The sequence below is a fragment of the Pelodiscus sinensis genome, chromosome 11 (genome assembly GCF_052426305.1).
Source record: "Pelodiscus sinensis isolate ZL-2025 chromosome 11, ASM5242630v1, whole genome shotgun sequence".
NCBI classification, from domain to species: domain Eukaryota; kingdom Metazoa; phylum Chordata; order Testudines; family Trionychidae; genus Pelodiscus; species Pelodiscus sinensis.
In genome coordinates this window covers 28,088,110-28,109,030 of record NC_143062.1, presented here as the reverse complement: position 1 = coordinate 28,109,030, position 20,921 = coordinate 28,088,110, and the positions used below count along the sequence as shown (strand labels likewise).

General features: G+C 49.5%; 1 protein-coding gene across 2 annotated transcripts in view; it reads right to left on the bottom strand.

The window, feature by feature from the left end:
- PLXNA1 (plexin A1) overlaps nucleotides 1-20,921 on the bottom strand; it is a 356,659-nt gene that overhangs the window by 300,940 nt on the left and 34,798 nt on the right. For both annotated transcript variants that reach the window (XM_075938783.2, XM_075938786.2), the window contains exon 2: nucleotides 6,558-6,812. The gene's annotated coding sequence lies outside the window, so the exon portion shown is untranslated. The remainder of the gene's footprint in view (nucleotides 1-6,557; nucleotides 6,813-20,921) is intronic.

Genomic DNA, 20,921 nt, shown 5'->3' with positions numbered 1-20,921 from the left:
ACATTAGCTATCCCTGTGCATGGTGATAACAATGTAAATCTTTACACTCACATTAACAAAAAACCCATCAGATTAAATTATTGGCAAATCCATAGAAAACCATCCAGGTCAGTCAAATAACCAGCCAGGAAGTAACCCTGAGGCTGAGGGAAGATGTTTTCAAAAGGCAGAACCTGTTCTGGAATTGGTTTCTTTTGCTACCCTTATAGGGGTTGAGTTTGTTGCCCTTTGGGGCTTGGTGCAAAGCCCAACTCTTTCCTCCTGCTCTAGCAACAGAGGACGAGGGTGAATGTACTGCTGTCTAAGCTGAGCGTGTTACTGTGCCTGTGCCAAAAGATAATTCCACATGTACCAATGAGCACTGATACTTTTCAGTAATGATGCTTTGCATCCATGGCATGTTTTCACTTGGATTTCAAAAAGATTTACGAGAGGATCAGGGGGTAAAGTATGTATGCTCCATTTCACAGTTGGGGAAACTGAGGCATGGAAAGAGGAAGTGGCATACCCAAGACTCCCAGACCAGCGCTCAGACCACTGGACCACAGATGGCCCCTACTTGGCACCTGTGTGGATATGAATTGTAGGGTTTTCCCCACCCACAAGCCTTTACAACAATATGGCTGAAAAAGAGCTAAATTCCCACTTCTGATCTTTAACTAGCCTGGAATTAGGATCCTCAACAACTACTGCTAATGATCCAGCTAACAATGTGAAGGCCTCTTAGAAGAGCACCTGATGCTGTTTGGAATTCATGCTCTCTTTGGCTGAGCTAGGAGTAGTTTGATAGATTTAGGAAGGAGCTACATGCAGCCTACATCTGCAGGAAAAGCAAGTCGGCCCCATGCCAGGGGAGTAAGAGAGGAGAATTGGGGGAGGGGTGGTCCTGAAGCCAGAGCTGAACTTACAACTGGTAGGACATCAAGTAGCCAGAATGGACAGGAAAACAGGTCTTTCCAATCTAGCAGATAATGTTCTAGCAGAAAGCAGATTGCTGAGTCAACTGTGCAGTTAGGACCTCCCCCCACTCCATCTAGTGCCACAGCTCGAAAGCGACCTAAAAGCACCCCAGAATTCCAGGCAACTCCACTTGGCAAGTTCATTCACGTCTAAACAGGGTTGGTTGTGTTCTCAATCCCGTCAGCCCCAAAGGACAGCATGCAGTACCTGCCCTGTTGTGGCAGCTGTGAGGAGCCTTGAGCTGGTGCATTCCCTTCCCTTTCAAGTGACAGCGTCTGCTTCTGTATTTGTCACATCCCTTATTTGCCTACTGAGCCCAGTGTGGAGGCTTAAATGCTTTTGAGGCAAAGAAGAAAGGAATGAACAAACTAGCTCTGACTAAAGCAATGTGGCTGGAGTTTGGGTTCCTCTCCCTTGGATTGACATGAACAGCTCGCCTTTTTTCCCCCCCCCCAGAGGCTAAATTTAGTGAATTCTTTTCACATTAAAACCTTGTCAGGTATTCACATCCAAAGAGGCTGCTGCTTTCGTCTCTCAAGGGAGTTACTGAGACAGCGAAACCTCTTAACCATATGAGGAAGAAGGAAGAAATATTCACGAGAGCTTCCTCCACCTATTTAAGAACCTTTTCTCTCTCCTCACTTGAGCTCGGTATGCTTATAAAGGCACCTTGGCTGCTTCTTCTCTGGCTACTCCCTTGTCCAGCAGGCTTGTGCTGGAGGAATTATCCCTCACCCTGGCAAGTGCTTTATTCACTGGGCAGGATCATGCAACCCTTGGGTAACAGTCCCCATAGAGATCGGTAGCGATGCTACTTGCGTAAGGACTGCAAGATCAGGGCTGTGATACCTTGTTCCAGGGTGGGGGCAATAAGCAGCCCACAGGCTAGACACAGTTCACCAGGGTTAGACCCTAGCAGGCCACCAGAGCACTTGTCGCTCGCAGCTCCTATTGGCTGGGAACGGTGAACTGCAGCCAACAGGGGCTGCGAGCATTCGTATCTGTGGACACTCTGGTAAATAAAGCATCTGGCAGCCCACCAAGGGCTAACCCTGGCAATCGATATCCAGCCCAGGGGCCACTTATTACCCATCCCTGCCCTGTCCTAATGGTTCATGGAAAGGAGGCTAAAGTGATGGATGCCGTGATTTTTGCTCAAACTAAGGGGATCTGGATTGTCACAAAGGGGATGGGAGAAATTAAGGTCAGTGGCAGGACTGAGAAAAGTACCCTGGAATCCTGTCTCCCAGTCCCTTGCTCCAGCCACTAGGAGATACTTCCTCTCTGCTGTCACCAGAAGTCTACAGGACAGGCATAGACACCGAAGAATAAAACAAAGTGACAGAACAAGTAACGCGAATGTCCAGGCTGCAGAACAGGAAGTGCGCAGCCTGGGAGCATGCAGGGGCATTCTAGTGAGTAGGGTTGGGCAGCAGCAATCTTTCACCCAGACTCCTCAAAACCACAACCACAGGCGCAGCATCAGGCCGGCAGGAGCCTTTGCACTATTGTGACATGCACACAGGGCACCATGAGGGGAGAAATGCAGAGCTGGCAGCCGTGCCCACGTATGTGTCCCACAGCTCTGTGCCGCTGGAGATCCCGGCCTTTGCAGAGGGCACCCCGTATGCAGGCACACCTTCCACACACAGCGGGACCCTTCATTAGGCCAGAACCGTTGGCCTAGCTGGTTTTTAGCCAGCCAACCTCCTCTGACATTGATCTAGGATGTTAGGCTGTTTATTCACTTTATTTTAGTTTTGCAAGGCTTTCCCATTCACCTGTAACTTTGAAGACATCGGAGAGACATCCTTTCTGCCATGCTCGACAGGACAGGACAGGTGGCGTAACACTGATGGTACTTGACATTTCAGAGCTCCTCCTGGCTCAGGAGGGAAGATTTGAAGTAGATGAATCTGTTCTTAGCCAGACCCAAATCTACAGAGGTTACGGGCTTCCTCTCTCACTCTCATTATGCTGAGAACAAGTAGCCAATGCCTGCACTGCTCACGGAAAACTGTGACCCAAACTCCATTTAAAGACAATCCATTCTCGGTATTTTTGGTCCATCTTCCTCTATTACCAAGGAGATAACCCCTAAGAGGCGACTTGCAAAGATTTTGTCAAAGACAAACAAGCCAGGAAGATTGGTCTGCTCAGGAGAGTGGTCTGTCCTAGAGAGTTTCATTGGTTTGAATCCAGTCCAAGGTAGCAATGAGCAGGAGTGGCCCTAGACCAGCTGCTGGCAACTGGCGCCATAGGCGAACCATGCATTCGGTGCCCCCGCCTCCAAACCCCTCAAAGATATTGCACCACCATTGGCGCCCTGTTTAACTTGGCACCCTAGGTGACCACCTAGTTCGCCTATATGGATGGGCCACCCCTGGCAATGAGTGGCCAAAAATGATTATATAAACTATGGCTCTGATATGAAATGAGTTTGGTGGCTTCAGGTGAGTTCTAGTAGCCACATACCATGTCCTAAAACCAACAACAGAGCGTCTTTCTATATGAGATTTCAAGTAGGAAAAGAGGAACCTGAATACCTCTAGAGTTTGGGGTGTATCCGGATCCAAACTCTGCAGTTTAGTTCCAGCTGACGTGGAGACCATATGTCCTTTTTTGCCATTCTCAGCTGGGCAAGAGGCAGTAGGAACAGATGAATTCCTGGGAAACACCAACCCTGCTATTTCCCCCACCTTGCGCAGATGTCTTTGCTAATAAAGAGCCAGGGAACAGAAGCAAAAAGCAGACAGGTTGGGCAAGTGGAATGGTTTCCAAACATGGTTTGTCAAAGTTTTCCAGTACATATCAGCAGCATTTTAAGCTTCTTGACAGTTGGGATAACAAAATATGTCTGTAGCGCTCTGGGGATACAGAGTGAAATTAAAATGGATAATGAATCAAGCCATTTTCCAGGGCAGCGCAGCTGCAAATGCTAGCAAGGCCAGAAAGCAAAATGCAATAGACAGGCATCTGTGAAAGGCACAAGGCAAGCTTTGGGGTCCCATCACCGTGCAGCCATAAGTTCCCCTGCCTGACGCACGAGGAAGGTGTTTGCCATCTGCTAACGGGGTTCTTGCACTGTATCCTCGAGGGCTGTCCTCTAGATTGCCAAGCATGTGCAGTGTATTGCTGGGGACAGAGCTGATGGAGTCATCTCTCCCATTTGCTCGTTGTGCTTACATTCCTTGCATGGGGAATTTTTTTGATTAGAGCCCCTGTTGGGCAGTCTATGGGACTGTGAATTGCATCTGGAGGGGTTTTTGTGTTCCCCAGACAGGGGTATAAAACAAGAGGATTGCACAGTTCAAGGACCCAGGTCATCTTGAGAAGGAGGAAGAAGGAAGAGAGAAAAAAGGGAGTGTTTTTATGTCCTATTGTACTTGGTTCAACCTATTATTCTTAGACTTGGGGAGGTTTCCATATATTTGCCAAATGTCTCTGTCATCCCAGAGTGAGTTTGTGGAAAGGGCAAGAGGGCTGGTTGGGTTATTTATTTGCTGTGATTACTCTGGGGCATGCTTGACAGATTTGCCAGATTGTTATTGGAAGGCCTGCGTGTAAGTTTCAATACGCGTGTGTCAAGGCAAGACAATCAGCACTAGATCTGAGATGTGGGGGTGGGGACAGAGGGAGGAGGAAAAGGGTTTCTATGGGAGGTTTGCATGGCTTATGCTCTCTCGCTGCTTTTAAGGCTGCTTTTAAGCATACGTCAGTGTCTGAAAGGCTGGTGTCCTCCATTTCCACAGAACAAATGCAATACGCTACACCACTGTCCCTTGCTAAGATGCCTCAACTATGGGCCTACAGACAACACTCCAGGGGAGAGAGTGGCTCTCAATTCGCCCATAGGGGCTGAGGGGGCAAGTTCAGTCTCTGAGACATTTGGTCCTGGGCCTGTTTCTTAGCCAGTGTGAGGTAAACACCTGCCCACTTCCTGGAGTCCTCCTGCTCATTTCATATAGGCCACCCTGCGGTGGGCTGTCAGGTAGGAATGGCTTTCTGTATCGACATTCTTCATCTAGTAATCAACCTACCATCTCAGCACTTTCTAGGCTCAGTCATTATCTTTGGACTTCACAGCCTCTTCCTGATGCATCTACCCTGCAGCCTGAGGGACTCTATGGGCTCCTTCTAGATGACTGACATCTCTTGCCAAAACAAATGCAGGCCTCTCAGAACAGTGTGGAACCAAACACGGACAAGCCTTACTTCTACTCCAGGGAAGTTTGAAGGTAAGAGACAGACTCGCTCCCTGACTCCTTTGGCACTACAAAAAATTGTCCAAGATTTTCTAACTCCAGTTGATAATCCTGCCACAAAGCACACTTCAGCAGTGGGTCAGCTGGAGCTGATACATGGGGACATATTGAGCTTCCTGGGTGGCTCCAGAAGTTTCTGCAGCATTTCAGAGAGATACATGAATACAACATCTGCCCTTCCTGGTTGCAGAGGTGCCACCATGTAGAACGGTCTGCCTGAGATTGCAGGCAGCCTGAGACAACAGCTCTAAGAGACGAGCAAGGAGAGCCCCATGCATTGAAAGAAATCTCAGAACTATTTGAATGTCGACATGTAAATCACCGAGGATCATTCGAGCAGGCACTCCCAACAGCTCTGGTCAGGTGGACAGCACTTGGAATTGAGAACTAGTCTCTTGTTTTCCACTGCCAGATAAGTTAGTTAGAAGAGTGTCATATCTCTGAGAGCCATCTGCCAACTTTGACCTAGTCCCCACCCTTTCATACCATAACCACCAGCTTCTTCACAGATCAACATTCACTGTGTTTTTCAGCTCATGCCCACCCCACCCCACACCCATCCCCAGCAGGGAGGTCAGGTTTATTCATAGCCTTTGGGACCACAGGTGACATTTTCTGCCCAGACAAGGCTCTCTGCTCCTCCAGCAAGTGGCAGCATCAGTAGAGGTGTTGGTCTGTCTGCGAGAATTGCACAGAATGGATTGCACTCCCGCATGGTTTAAACATTTACATAGCACCTTTCATTGGAGAAGAGGGTTAAGTAGCATTATTCCTATTTCAAAAATGGGGAATCTGAGGCACAGTACACTGGCATGACTGGCCAATGGGGCATCAGTGACAGAGTGAGCAATACAAGTCTCCTGACTGCAAGTTGCCCGTTCTAATGACTGCACAACTCAAATTCTTGTTTCTATTACTTATTTTGTATGATCCCCAGGGTAGTTATTTCCAGTATCCTCACATCTGCTGACTCCATTTCCAATTTCAAGTAAAATTCATCATATCAGAGTATCTGGCTGCTCCTACAAAAATTCAGTCAGTGGATGGTGCTTCACCAAACCCTTTAATGGGTCAGATCTATTTCTTCATGACACGCCACACGTGGGGAAACAGAAGAGACACAAGAGTTCTGTTGCTTTCTTTGGTGCATACAGTGAAGCACATTTAAAATTAAAATGGACATGGCGGGAGCTGGTGTAAATAATGTATCTGTGGTGCACTACACAGTTTACAGAGCCTACATTCACTGTTTAATCTTATTTAAAGAAACCCAGCCCTGCCTGCATCATTAAAAATGCATCCCGGTTTCAACTTCAACATATACATACTCACCACTGAGAAGCAGAGAGCTCAGTTACTGTTCTCACGTCTTCATTGCCTCAGTGGGTTCCAGTCACTTTCGTACAAGGAGCACTGAGACCTCTGCACCTCAGGGAAAATTTGTATCTTGGCTTTGCATCTTCTATACGGCTGTGCAGGCTGCATGGGGGCCTGAGGTAGGAACTCCTGTGTTGTATTCCTGGCTGTCCCATCGAGTCATTGTAAAGCCTTGGACAATTCACTGTTCTTCTGCCTCATTTTTCCTGCCTGTAAAGTGGGGATAATCACAGTTGTGAGGCCTTGTACAAAAGCGATTTCTATAGCGTGTATGTGTAGCCAGCAATAAGGAGAGTGCCATTTACTGGAACAGAAGAATATTGAGCACTCTTCAAATGGCTTCCTGGGGCCACCTCTGGAATTCCTTCACTTAACATAACACAAGCAGCTGACCCAATTACATTTATAGGCAGCAGATTTCAAACAAAACAAAACAGGCAACAGGGGCTGGATCACGATGTTTGCCTGTTCTGTTTATTCCTTCTGCGGCACCTGGCATTGGAAGACAGGATACAGGGCTAGAAGAACCATTGGTCTGACCTAGTATGGCCATTCTGATGTTCTTACATAGCGCTGAAATGTATCAGCCCCCTGCTGCAACCCACTCTCCTCTTCTAGAGCCGAGATAGAGCCCAGGAGACCTGACGGGGTCTCTCCCTCCACAGAGTTATAACGAAGAAAGAATGTTCAGGCTAACCAATGTCCCTTAAGTGACTTGCCACAAGATGTCAGAATATATTAGTGTTAGAGCTGAGTGGTTCTAATATTTATTTTATTTTATTTCTTTTATATAGGAATTAGATACAGTGCTCCTGTCAGCTAACTGCTAAGTTGTCTGCCAAAAAAGAAGAGTTTTCCAGTGCCTTCATAGCCCCTAAATAGAGATGATGTGGGAGGGGGGAAGGACGAATAGGGATGGTTCCCCCCCCCCCCATGTGGTGCTTGGCTTGTACTGAACATGCTCAGTAACACTGCTGAAGTCTCTGTCCTCAGTGTGCCCCCCCATGCTCTCACTCTCTTCCTCCTCCCCCACCCCATCTGAAATGGCACTTTTGGAGTGTGTGCATCTGTGCAGGATAGCCCACACTTAGCAGCCCTAGCAAGTGAGGCTTTCATACACTGCAGCAGCGCTTGCCTGAGAAGCAAATGCCTCTGAGATCAGAAGCCCAAAATAATAATCTCCAGCCCCAATGGGCACAGTCACTCCTTCCGCCACACACCTCACACAAATGCAGACATTGTACATGATTCAGTTGGTATCCTTGTGGCTGACAGCGGTGTTGTAGCCGACTGTCTGCAGCCTCCGATGCATGAGATGGACAGAGTCCTTGTCCCTGTCCCAATGCAGATTTGCTCCCTACAGCACCTGCCTTCCAGCTGGAGGCTGGAGTACAAAGTCACGCTTTACAGAGACACAGGCTGCCACATGAGGCTTGCTCTTCTTCATTCCAGTGACATGCTTTGAGGAGCTGGCACTTCATGCGGGTTCCAACTGGCTCTCATGGAACTTAATTCACCTGGTGTGAAATGCAACTGATGTTGGGGCCTGGGAAGAGGTTAAATATGGAGGAATGGAAAATGTTCTCCAATGGCTACAATCTGCAAAGTGTCTTTTTAAACAGTAGAAGCCACTGGCTTAGAAGAGCTTTCTGGAGGGGTGAGGGTCAGTGCAGGGCGGGCTACCACAAAGCTGGCTGTAGTTCTAAATACTCATCTTCCACTAGGCACTTCTTTCAAATCAATTGTTCCAACCATTAATAATTGCAGTTACCAATAATAACCTCCACATTTCCTATTGGTCCTACGCAAACAGAGCAGTTTCGATTTGGCACACACACAAAGTGCCTTTTTAAAATGAGTTGTTCCTTGACTGAGTCTTGCTTTAAATTCCCACTCAGGTGAAAAAAAAGAAACCCCTGCAATTTTACAGACCAGTTCAATGTGGGTCCCCATACAGCGAGTGCTGACCAAGAGACCCAAGGGGCAAACATTTTCTGTGCAGTACAGGTCCATGCTATTTTCCAGGACTTCACCCCTTAAAAGGAATTGCTCTTAGAAGCACAGCCCGCCCCCCCTCAGAGGGAGCACAGCAACTGTCATTCTCGAATCTATCTGCCATTGCCAAGAGCTAATCACTGCCGTATTAACGGCATTTCATGCTTCAGCACATGAGCTGGTACAGTACATGGAAAGGGTTTTTTCTTTTAAGCAACAGAACAGTGGTGCTGTCAGCTGCCAACTGAATCTTGATGCTGCCCTCATTCTGCGAGTTCATGGCCGGAGCGTTCCTCCAGTCATAGCAGGGAAAATGCAGTGTCCCATGTTCCGGGAGGGTTTCCCCTCGATAGGGCTGGAGACTGGCTCCCTCAGGTTAGCCCCAGAGCAGGGACAGCAGCCCCTCCCTTCCCTTCCCCACTGCTCTGCCAAGGCACCTACATGTGGCTTGAATCCCCTCCTTCCTTTCCATTCCTGCCAATACACCTGGCCTCCCCACGGTGCTCCAGTCCCCAGCTCGTTGTATATACCTTTGCATCTCACTCCTGACCTGCAGGATCCCCCTGCGCTTCCATGCCTAGGCTCCCCTGAGGAACCTACCAACCTTACCCTGCTGCACAGTGAGTCCAGGCTACACAGCCAGCCCCAGCTATGGTCACGTGTGCCCCAAAAGCCAAATACAATCTTCAATGTCTAGCCTCTCTTGTGGTTACACCCACCTCCTCCTCCAGGCGCTGAGGGGCTAACCAGAGACAGCAATGAATGAAGGGCTGCTGCCCTGTGCTCTCCCAGAGATCCCTTGGGTACATGGCATTAGGGGCAGGGCAGCTCTTAGCACAGCCATTAGCAATCTGGTTTGGCTGGCACAGTTCTCAGTTTTGAAAACCCCTCCTCATCCTGCTGTTCTAGCCAGTGTCCCGGGCGGGCGGGGGGTGGGGGGGGAAGGGAGGCAGCTGCTCAGCAGCCTCCCTCTTGCAGGCTGCATCTCTTGGCTACAGGCAGTTGGCTGACAGCTCTGACCCCCTGCAATTGCCTCTAGAGCTGTGCTCAGCTGGAGCTGGGGAGCCTGAGGCATGCAGTGGAGAGAGAGGCAGCCAGCAGGGGAAGGGGCCGCTGAGAAGCAAGGAAGGAGCCTGCTATGTGAGCAACAGGAGGCCAGTCCCCCAGGGCAGATGGGGCAAGTCATGCTGGGGGAGAGCGTTAGGTGGTGGGGCCAGACACTGACTGATACAGGACACTGCACTAGATGGACAGGGGGTCTGATCCAGCCTGGCGGGGGAGCGGGAAGGATCAGACCCCCTGAGGGATCTGGGAGTGAGGAGGTGGACAGAGAATTGGCAAGGAGAGAGGGATCTGGGGAGAAGTCTGAGAGAGAAGCTGAAGCTTCAGAGTGATGCAGAGATGTGGGAGAATGGAGGGTGGGGGATAAGAATAGCAAATGTCACACCCAACACAGAGAAGGGAAATAGATCCAAAGGAGGGAGTGGGGGAGAGAATGGGCAAAGCCCGGGGAGATGTAACCAGGGGCTGGGGCTGAGGTGCAGCCCCCCCTCAGGGCTCACAGACAGGGCGACTCATCCCAGACATGCTGGGAACGGTGTCTGAGATGGGAAAACCCCAGCGGATGGCAGACTTATCTGGGGACTAACCTCCGAACACCCTGCCAGGCTTGCAGACCAGCCAGTGTGTTACTAACCGGCCCCATTGCCACACAGCCCTCATGTTGCACGTGCCCGTAATGGAATCTCATGGTAATTAAGAAGCATGATGCTCCGGATGCCTTAATTCAGACATAATGTGCTGCACGTGTTCTTAGCAAAGATGTGCTAAGCGAGCTGGACAGGTACCTTCTTCCCAATGAATTAGTCAGAAGCAGGCGTAAGTGAGGATAAAGCCACTCATGTGAGCCATTAAATACTGAAACCAGCTGCCCACCTCTCTGACATCCCCATGACAGCTGGGTTTGGGGCAGGCCTTGCAAAGTAAGCCAAGGGTGCAGGTCCCAATCGGTAGCCCACTCTCCCACTATGGCCAGCACGTCTGCCTCTGTGTACCCCACTACTCCCACCATCTGTTCTACCCTGCCTATAAGCCCCCTCCGATTGGGGTGGCCCCCTCCACCTACCATACACCTGTTTGTGGGTTTCTAATGACCTGCCCAATGTGGAGCCAGGAAATGGAACCACAAGGCAGCATGGTGGGAGAGTCCGTCTCTGCTGTGGTGTTGAACTCAGACAGAGAGGGGGCAATGGTGACACTGCTGAATCTTCAACAAGGGCCTCCAAGTATTTCCCCATCCACAGCCAGATTGGAGAGTCCCCCTAAATGGTCCAGTGAGTTCTCAGCCAAAGAACAGTTGATGCAGTCAAGCCATGTGCTCGGGGCAAAGCTCAGGCCTCATGGGAAGTATGCACACAGGGTCTGCAAAAGCAGGTCCAAGCCGTAGGATGTGCTCCAGTGAGTCTACCTCATGTGCACAGCCAGTTGGGTGGGAACACTTGGACGTACTGCTCCTGCCTCCCTACCTCCTTCACAACACAGCTGCAGTCACATCACGGTGAAATCTGTGCCACTGCAACACAGCATCCCCTCCTGCTTTGCACCAGAACGCCAGAAGCCTGCACATGCATGCAGGGCTGTCCACACAGCATAGAGCTGGAAGCTGGGGCCAACTAAGAACAAGACAAAGTCCTAGGCAGGCACCCCACACCACTGGCAGCTCTCTAGGGGCATCAGCAGGACAGGACAGAGCATTCCCCGGCCTACAGACATCCAGGGGCTGATCTAAATACAGAGCACGCAGCTTCCACTAGCGCCTCCACCTTCACCTTCCTAGGCAAGTTCTTTGACACACACAACAGGCAGTTCCAGGCCAGCTATGCCAGCATCCTAGGCTGAGAACTGATCTACCTTGCTGACGGCTCGCTCACTAGCCAGCATGGCCCTCTTGTCACCTGGAGGGAGCCGTGTTCCCAGCGACCAGCCCACCTGTCCAGGCTCCCCTCCAAAGAAAAGGTCCTTGTAAGTGGCATGGGCGTGGCCATGCTTGCACATGCCCCGTGTGAAGGGTTTCAGCAGCCTGAACAGACTCACCCAGCAGGCCCCGCGGTTCTCTCCTGAGTGCGTGCTGTATATTATAATGTCTAGCCCAGCATGGACAGGGCCTGCATGTGCTAAGCTCCCCCTCAGGAGCTGATAGCAGGCCATTTGTTAGGGGCACATTAATTGGCAGTGTTTAACCCTCCTGGGAAGCCGGTGCCTAGTTTATGCTGTTCCTATTGTGCTGGGTGATCAAAATTAGAGAGCTCTAATACTCAGTCACACTAGCAATGAGAAGCTAACACAGAGGAAAGTCATCTTCTTCTCCCCAGGGGGCCGGGCTCTTTCCGGTCCCTGACTGAGCAATGCAGGATATAGCTTTGCACACAGCTCCCTCCTCAACTCCCCAGCCTTCCCTCTCTGCATTAGGATTAGACTGACAGAGCCTCGTTTGTGACCATCCCCTGCTGGCTGATCTAACGCGGGCGGGGTTAGAAACAATCCCAGCTTTAACCTTTACACCTAAGCCAGTCCGCATCCCCCCTTCCACCGCACCCCAGAAACACTGGGCGGTCAGAGGCCAGTGCAATGATACTTCCTTGCATGTCTCCAGTGTTTCTCATCCCAGCGTCTCAGGATCAATGCTCCCCGTAGACAGCGCTAGTCTAGAGAGGAGGAAACGGAGGCAGAGGGAAAGGCTGTGACTTGGCCACAGTCACACACAGCAAGTCAGTGGCCGAGGTATCCTAACTCCCAGTCCTGTGCACTCAACAGTGAGTCACACTGAGATTAAACCTGTTGCCCCCAAGTCGGACCCTGGTGTCTGCCAGCTCAGCAGGGTGCTCTCCCCCTCCCAGCAGGCTTCTCTCCCCTCTGCCCACCAGACAGCTGTTTCTAGGGTTTCCTGGCTCCCTCCCACAGGGCCTGCATCCCAGCCTTTGCCCTGTTGCCCTAGATATGCATTAAACCCTGAGCAGTGAGTTAACTCATTTTTTGCCAGTGGTGCCACCACTTATCCCAAAACAATAACAGCCCAAGGCCCAGCCCTTTCTCAGCCATTTCCTGCTTATCGCTGTGGGTTGTGAGCAGTGGGCCCTCTAATGTCGTCCACCCATCTGCTGAATACATTTTGTTATGTGCACTCAGGCATGTGCTGTTGTGCACCACCAGTAGAAACACACGTTGCCAGCTGTGAGTGCGATGGGTGCTCTGTTAATCAGCTGGGTGGTATTTGAATCTCTTCTGGACAGCCGCCCAAACAATCAGCTTAGAGGGAATACGGGTTGTGAGAGGATCTGTGGTTAAACAGGAGTGCTTTTGCCTTGGTAGCCCACCCTTCCTCCCTGTCTGGCTCAGTCAGGGATGCATCCCCCCATAACACACACACACACACACACACACACACACACACACACACACACACACACACACGGCTCTGCTAGAGCAGAGAATTGGTTGGATGACTGCGAGCGAGATTGTGATGGGAAGAGGTAACCAGGCTGCTCATGTTTCCATTTCCTTTGGAAGACAGGGAGCAAGTCCTTCTCCTCAGTGCAAGAACCTACGCCCATCCCACTTACAGCAGCTGCCCCCACAAACAAACCTCTTCCCCCGGCTTGAGACATCAGGGCTCCCCTCCAGACTGCAACCCCCCCCCCCACCACACACACAATGTTCTCCCTCCATAGCACACACACACACAAGTGCCTCCTCTCAGAACACAGACTATCTGCCTCTTGGGAAGGAGCATCTCTCACTTGGCATGGTGGCTTCCCCAGCCCAGAGTGGTACCAACCTCTCCCCTCCCCTCCCCTCCCCTCCCATTGACCCCACCCAGAGTGGCCTTTCCACAGCAGTGCCAAGACTCATTTTATATCAGGGATTGAACCTACATGCCCCCAAGCATCTGCCCCAGCTGTTGAAAATGCCTTTGACCCAGGTCCAGGAGGACAAGACAGCAGCTGTCCAGAAATAAAGCCACTGCTACCCTTCTGCTACCAACCACAGCGTACAAACTCCCAAGTGATCAGACTCCATCTGTGCTCTGATCAATAGCCGGAGCTGTTGACTAATATTTATCTCCATGGCACATATATCTTCGTGTTGACTTTCAAGTTAAGTATGTGGTTAAGTAAGTGCTGGGGGGAGGAGAGACCACGTATGTGTGATTTAAAGTGCTAGCTAGGTTACTTTGTTTAGAAGGAGGGAGGTCACGATTAATACTAATAAATAATATTTTATAATTAACACTGATTTTCACTGGAGAGTGCCTCCTTCTGTCCCAGACACACAAGGTGCTACAAAGCAGAATGAAAATGTGTACACGCGGGCAGCATGATAAAACACCCCTCTCATTAAAACATACACCTACATGCACACCCAAAGCCCACCGGCCACTCTCGCAACTGGCTGAATTCACACCAAACCACAGTGCAAACTGTTTGCAGAAGACACTGCAAGGTAAGTTGGGAGATAAGGCATGCCCGTGATACCAGCAATTAAAGCACATTAATTACAATAAAAATCACGAAATAGCATTTTTATGGCACAATATTATGCTGAAGGATTTACAACATACTGTATCATGAAGTTCATAATTAAAGTTATTTTAGTTTCCAATTTCATTTTAATTCCATTCCAATAAAAGATATGACAAGTATATTTTTTAAAAATCCAGAAACCATTACTGAAGACAATTTTCCTGTACAGATGTGTTATGTTACAGAGAGGCTTCACGAATCTCAGCAAGAAAGAACTGTCCAGCTACCTGAAACCTATTCCCTTAATTCCTGTGCTCAGGACTCACTCTAGTGGCTAGCTCCAGTAACAGTACCAGGCTGCTATTCCCTCCTGAATAAGAAGTTACACCCAAGTGTCAGGAGCTGGTGCTTTTGGTGTTGATTCAAAGTGCCTCCCCCCATGATGACATCTGCATATATGAAGCTGTAAGCATGTAACATGTGGATGATGTCTACATTAATAAAATAGCTTTATACCCATTATGTCTCCTGAAATCCAATAAGCCAAATATGCCCTCTTAGTTAACTGTATTTGCTTTAATCAAATCAGAAATCCAAGAAAAGAGAAGTACCCCTGCTTCAAGTTAGCACAGAGAGTGGATTCTTATTTACAAGCTATATTCAGCACCACTTCATTCTTATCTAGTCTCCAGCCTCCTCCAGCTGCTATAGACTGACAGGCAGAATGAAATGCTTCAGTGTTATCAACACAAAACATCGTGATTGACCCCAAACACTTTTAATTTAGGTTTTTTATTTCATTTTGTGCAAAATGTTGGGCTGTTTTGGTTTTCTCGCTTTAGAAGAAGAAAAGATTTGAACTCACAGATTCTCCCATGAAATCAAAAAGGCAGTTCCCGCCTGCTTACACGGCAGCCCTGGAGCAGACGGGAACCACATGCAGCCTCTATAGCCACTGTTTTCAAAAGTAGCAACTGATTTTAAGGGCATCCATTTTGGTTGCTCAGCTTGCGACGCAGGGGGCCTGATTTTCAGAGGTTCACAGATCCCATTAACACCAGAGGCCGTCATGGGCTTCTGAAAATGATCTCAAGGCGTTCCAAGTTAAACATAAAAATCAGGGCCTATTTTTGACAATTTGGGAGGCATATCTTTTAAAATTCCCTCTCTTCGCAGGAGCTACCAAGGCACTTGAAAACCTCATAATACACCAGCCCAGCCCATTAGGCCACTGCACACGGTGTATTCCCCAACAATCCAACAACTTTCCCATCTCAGAACCACACAGTCTGCTACCAGACCTATAGACAAAACAGTGTGCTCCACCCCCACGTAACTCTGTAACGCAGCGTGCCCCACTCCCATGTGTTCTGCAAAAGGTGCTGTCTTAACGAGGCAACCCTATTTTTAGAACTGGGCTAACATCACTGAAGAGGCGGGTACACAGGGGCCTTCATATCATCAAGCACTAATAGAAACAGAGGGTTGGAGGGATGGGTAAATCAAGGTCTGGTTCCTAGAGAAGAGGGAATGAAACACTTGCCAGCTTAGAAAGCAGTCTCACTCGGTAAAAGCATAAAGTTAAAAAACAACCAATAGTCCGGTAGCACGTAATAGACTAACAAAACATGTAGATGGGATCATGAGCTTTCGTTGGCACAGCCCACTTCTTCATACTGTATCAGCTCCACAGGGGCACCCAGGACTTCCTGGCTAGGGCTAGGCTCTCAGAGTCTCTTGCTCCAAATCACAGGTCGCTACTGTTTAGCCAGGGCCGGATTAAGGAGGGGGCTAGCTGGGCAGCTGCCCGGGGCGCCAACCTATGGGGGGCGCCAGATGGCAGCTCTAAGGGCATCACACAGCCCCCAGCCCCGGGCGTGCGGTGCCCCTTAGAGCTGCAATCAGGTGCCGCACACCCGATTGCAGCTGTAAGGTGCGCAGCGTGCTGGGGGCGAGGCCGCGCATACACCCGGGGGCGGAGCTGTGCATGCATTGTGCGCCCACTGCCCAGGGTGCTGGAATGGCTCGAGCCGGTCCTTTATTTAGCCTAAATAAGAATCACCACGGGCCACTTAGCAGTATAAGATTTACCAGTCCCAGATGTGAAATTCTGACTCCACCCTGTAGAGGGCAGTGATTCTTACAGCGCAGGCCAATATATTACAATACAGTGAAGATGTTTGCCAACCTCATAAAAGGTCAAATAATCAACAACTAAGTATCTGTTAAGTACTTAGGAGACAGGGTTCAGGCCATATAAATTATTATTGTTATTATTTAGACAGGGCCATAGCTGTGCTTGGTTTATAACAGACCAATATGAAGACAAGGTCCTGCCCCAACAGAAAAGCAATCTAAATCATTAGTATTTTAAATACTGGAGAAGGAAAAATAGATCATTTGAAACCAAAAAATGTGTCAGTGTCCTTTTAAATTGCAGCTCTGCAGTCCCCTGAGAGATTCCCCCTCACTGCCTTTAATGAGGCCTCCACTTGCCTGACACTGAGGGTAGCTGAAATCTGAACACCAGGGACTCGATTTTATTGTGTTTGAATAACAATAGCTGCTTAGCATAAATAAATTGCATTCCCCCCCCCCCCCCACACACACACATACACATTTACAAGTGAGTTTCATAGAAAAGGAAACGTCTAATTTGCATTGAATATTCTGGCCACCCCCAATCCGGAGCGGCACACACCCTCCCACCCACCCACCCTCCCACCCACCCACACAGTCCTCTCCAGAATTGCCCTCCAGGCCCTTTGTCCAAAGATAGGTACATCCCTCCCTGCCCCCCACCTCACTCATAGGAACACTCCTGAACCTGATGCAAGGGCTGAGGCAGTCTCGCTCTCCAGTAGGGATGTGAAGGACTGGTTGACAGGATAGTCGACTAGTCGCTTCCCCCGCCTTGCTGTCTCTATCAGATAGAGGCAGCAAGGGCGGCGGAGGAGGAAGGGGGGAAGAAGATGGGGTACTTCAAAGCAGCAGCGCCACATGAAGTCTGGAGCCAGACCCTGGGCTCCATGCAGAGCTGCTGCTTTGAAAAGCCATATGCAGCCTTGAGCCAGCTGGGGTGTTCCCAGGCTGTACACAGCGTTTCAAAGCGCCAGTGCCAGGTGGAGCCCGGGATCAGCCGAGGACTCCCCCACTGACCCCAGGCTCCATGCAGCGCTGCCACTTTGAAACACCACAGCGTTTTGCTACACTTCAAAGGCAGAGATGCCCTATCAACTAATTGAATAGTTGATGCAAAATGCATCAACTATTTGATTAGTCAGTTACCCAATACTTAACATCCTTACTTACCAGCCATTGTACGCTCCTGCAGCGGGCTATAACAGCTGTAAGTTAAAGCAGGGGATACCACTAGCAAAAGCCAGGGGTGCTCTGGTGCCCAGCAGTCTCTGAATATCAGAGGCACAAATTGTCCCCCTTAGTCCCGTACAGAGATACCTGCCGAGAGATGAATTTCCCCTTCCCCCGAGTCAGTACAATCACACAATTGATCTTGCATTGTACCACATGGCCAAAACCGTGAGTCAGAGCTGCTCCCCCTCAGCCCCTCCCAACTACTCTTATGGATCCATTATGCAGCTAGCACAGGAACAGTGCGGTGGCCATGGCAGGCGAGTGTGTGGTTTTACCATGAAACGCAATCAGTCTATTTCCTTCCTGTAAAGGCAGCACGGCTCCCTCACTATCTTCCTCCCTTTTCCCTCTCCCCCTCCTTCTGCCACCTGCCTCTGTGCTCTCTGCCATGCAGCCAAGATCACAGCAGCCCCTTTGCTTCCTGCCAGCCTATGCCAGTGACGAGAGAATGGACTAGGAAGGGGAAGGCCTTGAGACACCAGTTGCCTTTAGTGTCCAGTCTGGGCCATGAGGACACCCAGATCTGAACCCTTCCTGCAAGGATTTTTCTCTAGGGCCTGACTCAAGCTCAACTCTGGTTTTCCTTAGTGCATCTTCCATTTCCCTCTGGCTAGATCCAGGGCCTGCGCTGGGTTAACCAGCTCCTGGTGAAAATGCTACTCACCGTCTCGCAGCTGTTGTTCTTCAAGATGTGTTGTTCATGTCCATTCCAAACAGGTGCACATGCGCATGTGCACAGTAGCTGCAAGATTTTCTCATAGCAGTATCCATCAGGTCAGTCCAGGCATGCCCAAGAGTCATGCCTCCATGGTTCTCTATATAGCACCCTCCCGACTCACCCACCCCCATTTCCTTCTTGCCGACTACTCTAGAGAGGGAGGTGAGTAATGGAATGGATGTGGAGAACACAGCTCGAAGAATAACAGTTACGAGTCGGTGAGTAACCATTTTTTTTCCTTCGAGTGCTTGTTTATGTTGATTCCAATCAAGTGACTCAGTCGGACTCTTGAAGTATGCTGAGCACACTCAGAAATAGGTGTCGCTGCCAGCAAGCTCCCTCTATCCTGAGTCCTGTTGTCTCCGCTCTCTGTGAAGATGGAGTACGGGGGTGAAGAGAGGGGGACACCCTGAAATCAGCATCTCCATCCTCTGCCTCCCCAACCCTGCACATCCAGTAGGAGTCTCCTCGGGGGCAGCTCCAAGGCAGCGGGTAGGAGAAGCACCACAGTGTGGGGATAGACAGCAGAAGTGGCCTCCCAGCCAAACCAGTCCAGAACACGTGTCAGAGGCTCCAGGATCTACCAGTAGATCCTGAACTACTGGTTGGTGACCAGTGAACTAGACACATGCAGCAGGCCTGTGCCAGCTGACTGGGGCTTGCAGGACTGTTTCATACAGTGTAGACTTGTGGGCTTGGGCTGGAGCGTGAGCTCTAAGGCCCTGCGAGGTGGGCGGGAGTTTAAACTGCAATGAAACAGCCCTGTAGCCCAAACCCCACAAGTCTGAGTCAGCTGACATGGGCCAGCTACAGGTTTGTCTTTGTGGTGTAGATCTAAGTCTAGGGGCCAGAGAAGGTGTGAATCACGCCAGCTTTAGATTTCCCTCAAGCCTGCAATTCTCCTGAGGACGAGCAGAGAACATGCCCCCAACCAGGGACATATCCGAGTTTCAAACGCCAGCGCTAGGCACCTAGCTACTGCAATGGGTAGAGAGAGATCAGATAGTTACAAGAGCCACACTCTTTCAGAGCCTCAGCACAAGCCTTCAATGCAGGGGCGACTCTTCAGATTTTGACTGGGAGCACAACCTGTGCATGCTGCAATGCAGGGGACAGAGTGAGGGCACAGGAGGCAGACTAAGGACGGCAGTTTCAGCAATGTTACTGAGCATGCTCAGTGCTTGTCAAGCAGCAAATCAGGAGGAGGGGAGGGGATGGGAGGACTGACATGGTCCACCCTCCTACACACACATCACCTCTTTGCAGGAGCTACCAAGGCACTTGAAAACTCTAGTTTTTTGGCAGACAACTTAGCAGTTAGCTGGCAGGAGCACTGAATCTAATTCCTATACGAAAGAAAGAACACTACATAAACATTGGACCCACTCCGTTCTAATACTAACATGTTCTGACATCTTGTGGCAAGTCACTTAAGGGACACTGGTTAGGCTTAAAATGTTAATGTCTAGTCTTACTTTGTTACTAACTCTGCAGGAGAGGGGGGCAGAGAGACTGTTCAGACTCTTGGGCTCTATATCAGCTCTGGGAGGGGGTCTACTGGCTTGCATTTGGGTTCTATAGAAGAATATCAGAATGGCCATACTGGGTGAGACCAATGGCTCATCTAGCTCAGTATCCTGTCTGCCAACAGTGGCCAATGCCAGGTGCTTCACAAGGAATGAACAGAAGAGGAAAACATCAAAGGATCTAGCCTCTGTCACCCATTCCTAGCTTCTGGCAAATGGGCTAGGGACACCATACCTTCCGTCCTGGCTAGTAGCCATTGATGGACTGATCTTCCTTGAACTTATTTCATTCTTATTGAAACCCTGTTATAGTTTGGGGCTTTCCACCATCCCACAAAGAGTTCACAGATTGACTGTGAAGAAATAATTTCTTTTGTTTTAAACCTGCTGCCTATAAATTTCATTGAGTGACCTTCTTGTGTTATGGCAGTGAAGGAGTAAATGCAGGGGCGGCCCGTCCATATAGGCGAACTAGGCGGTCGCCTAAAGTGCCAAGTTAAATGGGGCGCCAAATGGTGGCGCAATATCGTTGAGGGGTTTGGAGGTGGGGGCGCCGATTGCATGGTTTGCCTAGGGCGCCAGTTGCTGGCAGCTAGTCTAGGGCCACCCCTGAGTAAATGCCATTTCCTTATTCATCATTCATGGTTTTCTAGACTTTTAACATTTCCCACCACTCTTTAGTCATTTCTTTTCCAAACTGAAAAGTCCCAGTCTTTTTAATCTCTACTCATATAGATGCTGTTCCTTACCCCAATCATTTATTTTGCCCTTCTCTGTAACTTTTCTAAATCTAATATATCTTTTTTAGGTGGGGGCAACCGGATATCCATGCAGTGTTCAAGATGTGGGCATGCCATGTCTTTATATAGAGGTCAAATGATATTTTCTGTCTTATCTACTCCTTTCTTAATGCGCCCCAATATTCTGTTAGCTTTTTAGATTGACACTCCACATCGAGCAGATGTTTTCAGGGAACTTTCCACAAATGAGTCCAAGAACACCTTCTTGAGTGGTAACAACTAATTTAGACCCCCATCGTTTTGTATGTATAATTACATTTATATTTTTCTATCTGCATTACTTTGCATCTATCAACATTCTTTTCCATCTGTCATTATGTTGCCCAGTCACCCAGTTTGGTGAGATCCCTTTGTAACTCTTTGCAGTCAGCTTTGGAGTTAATTTG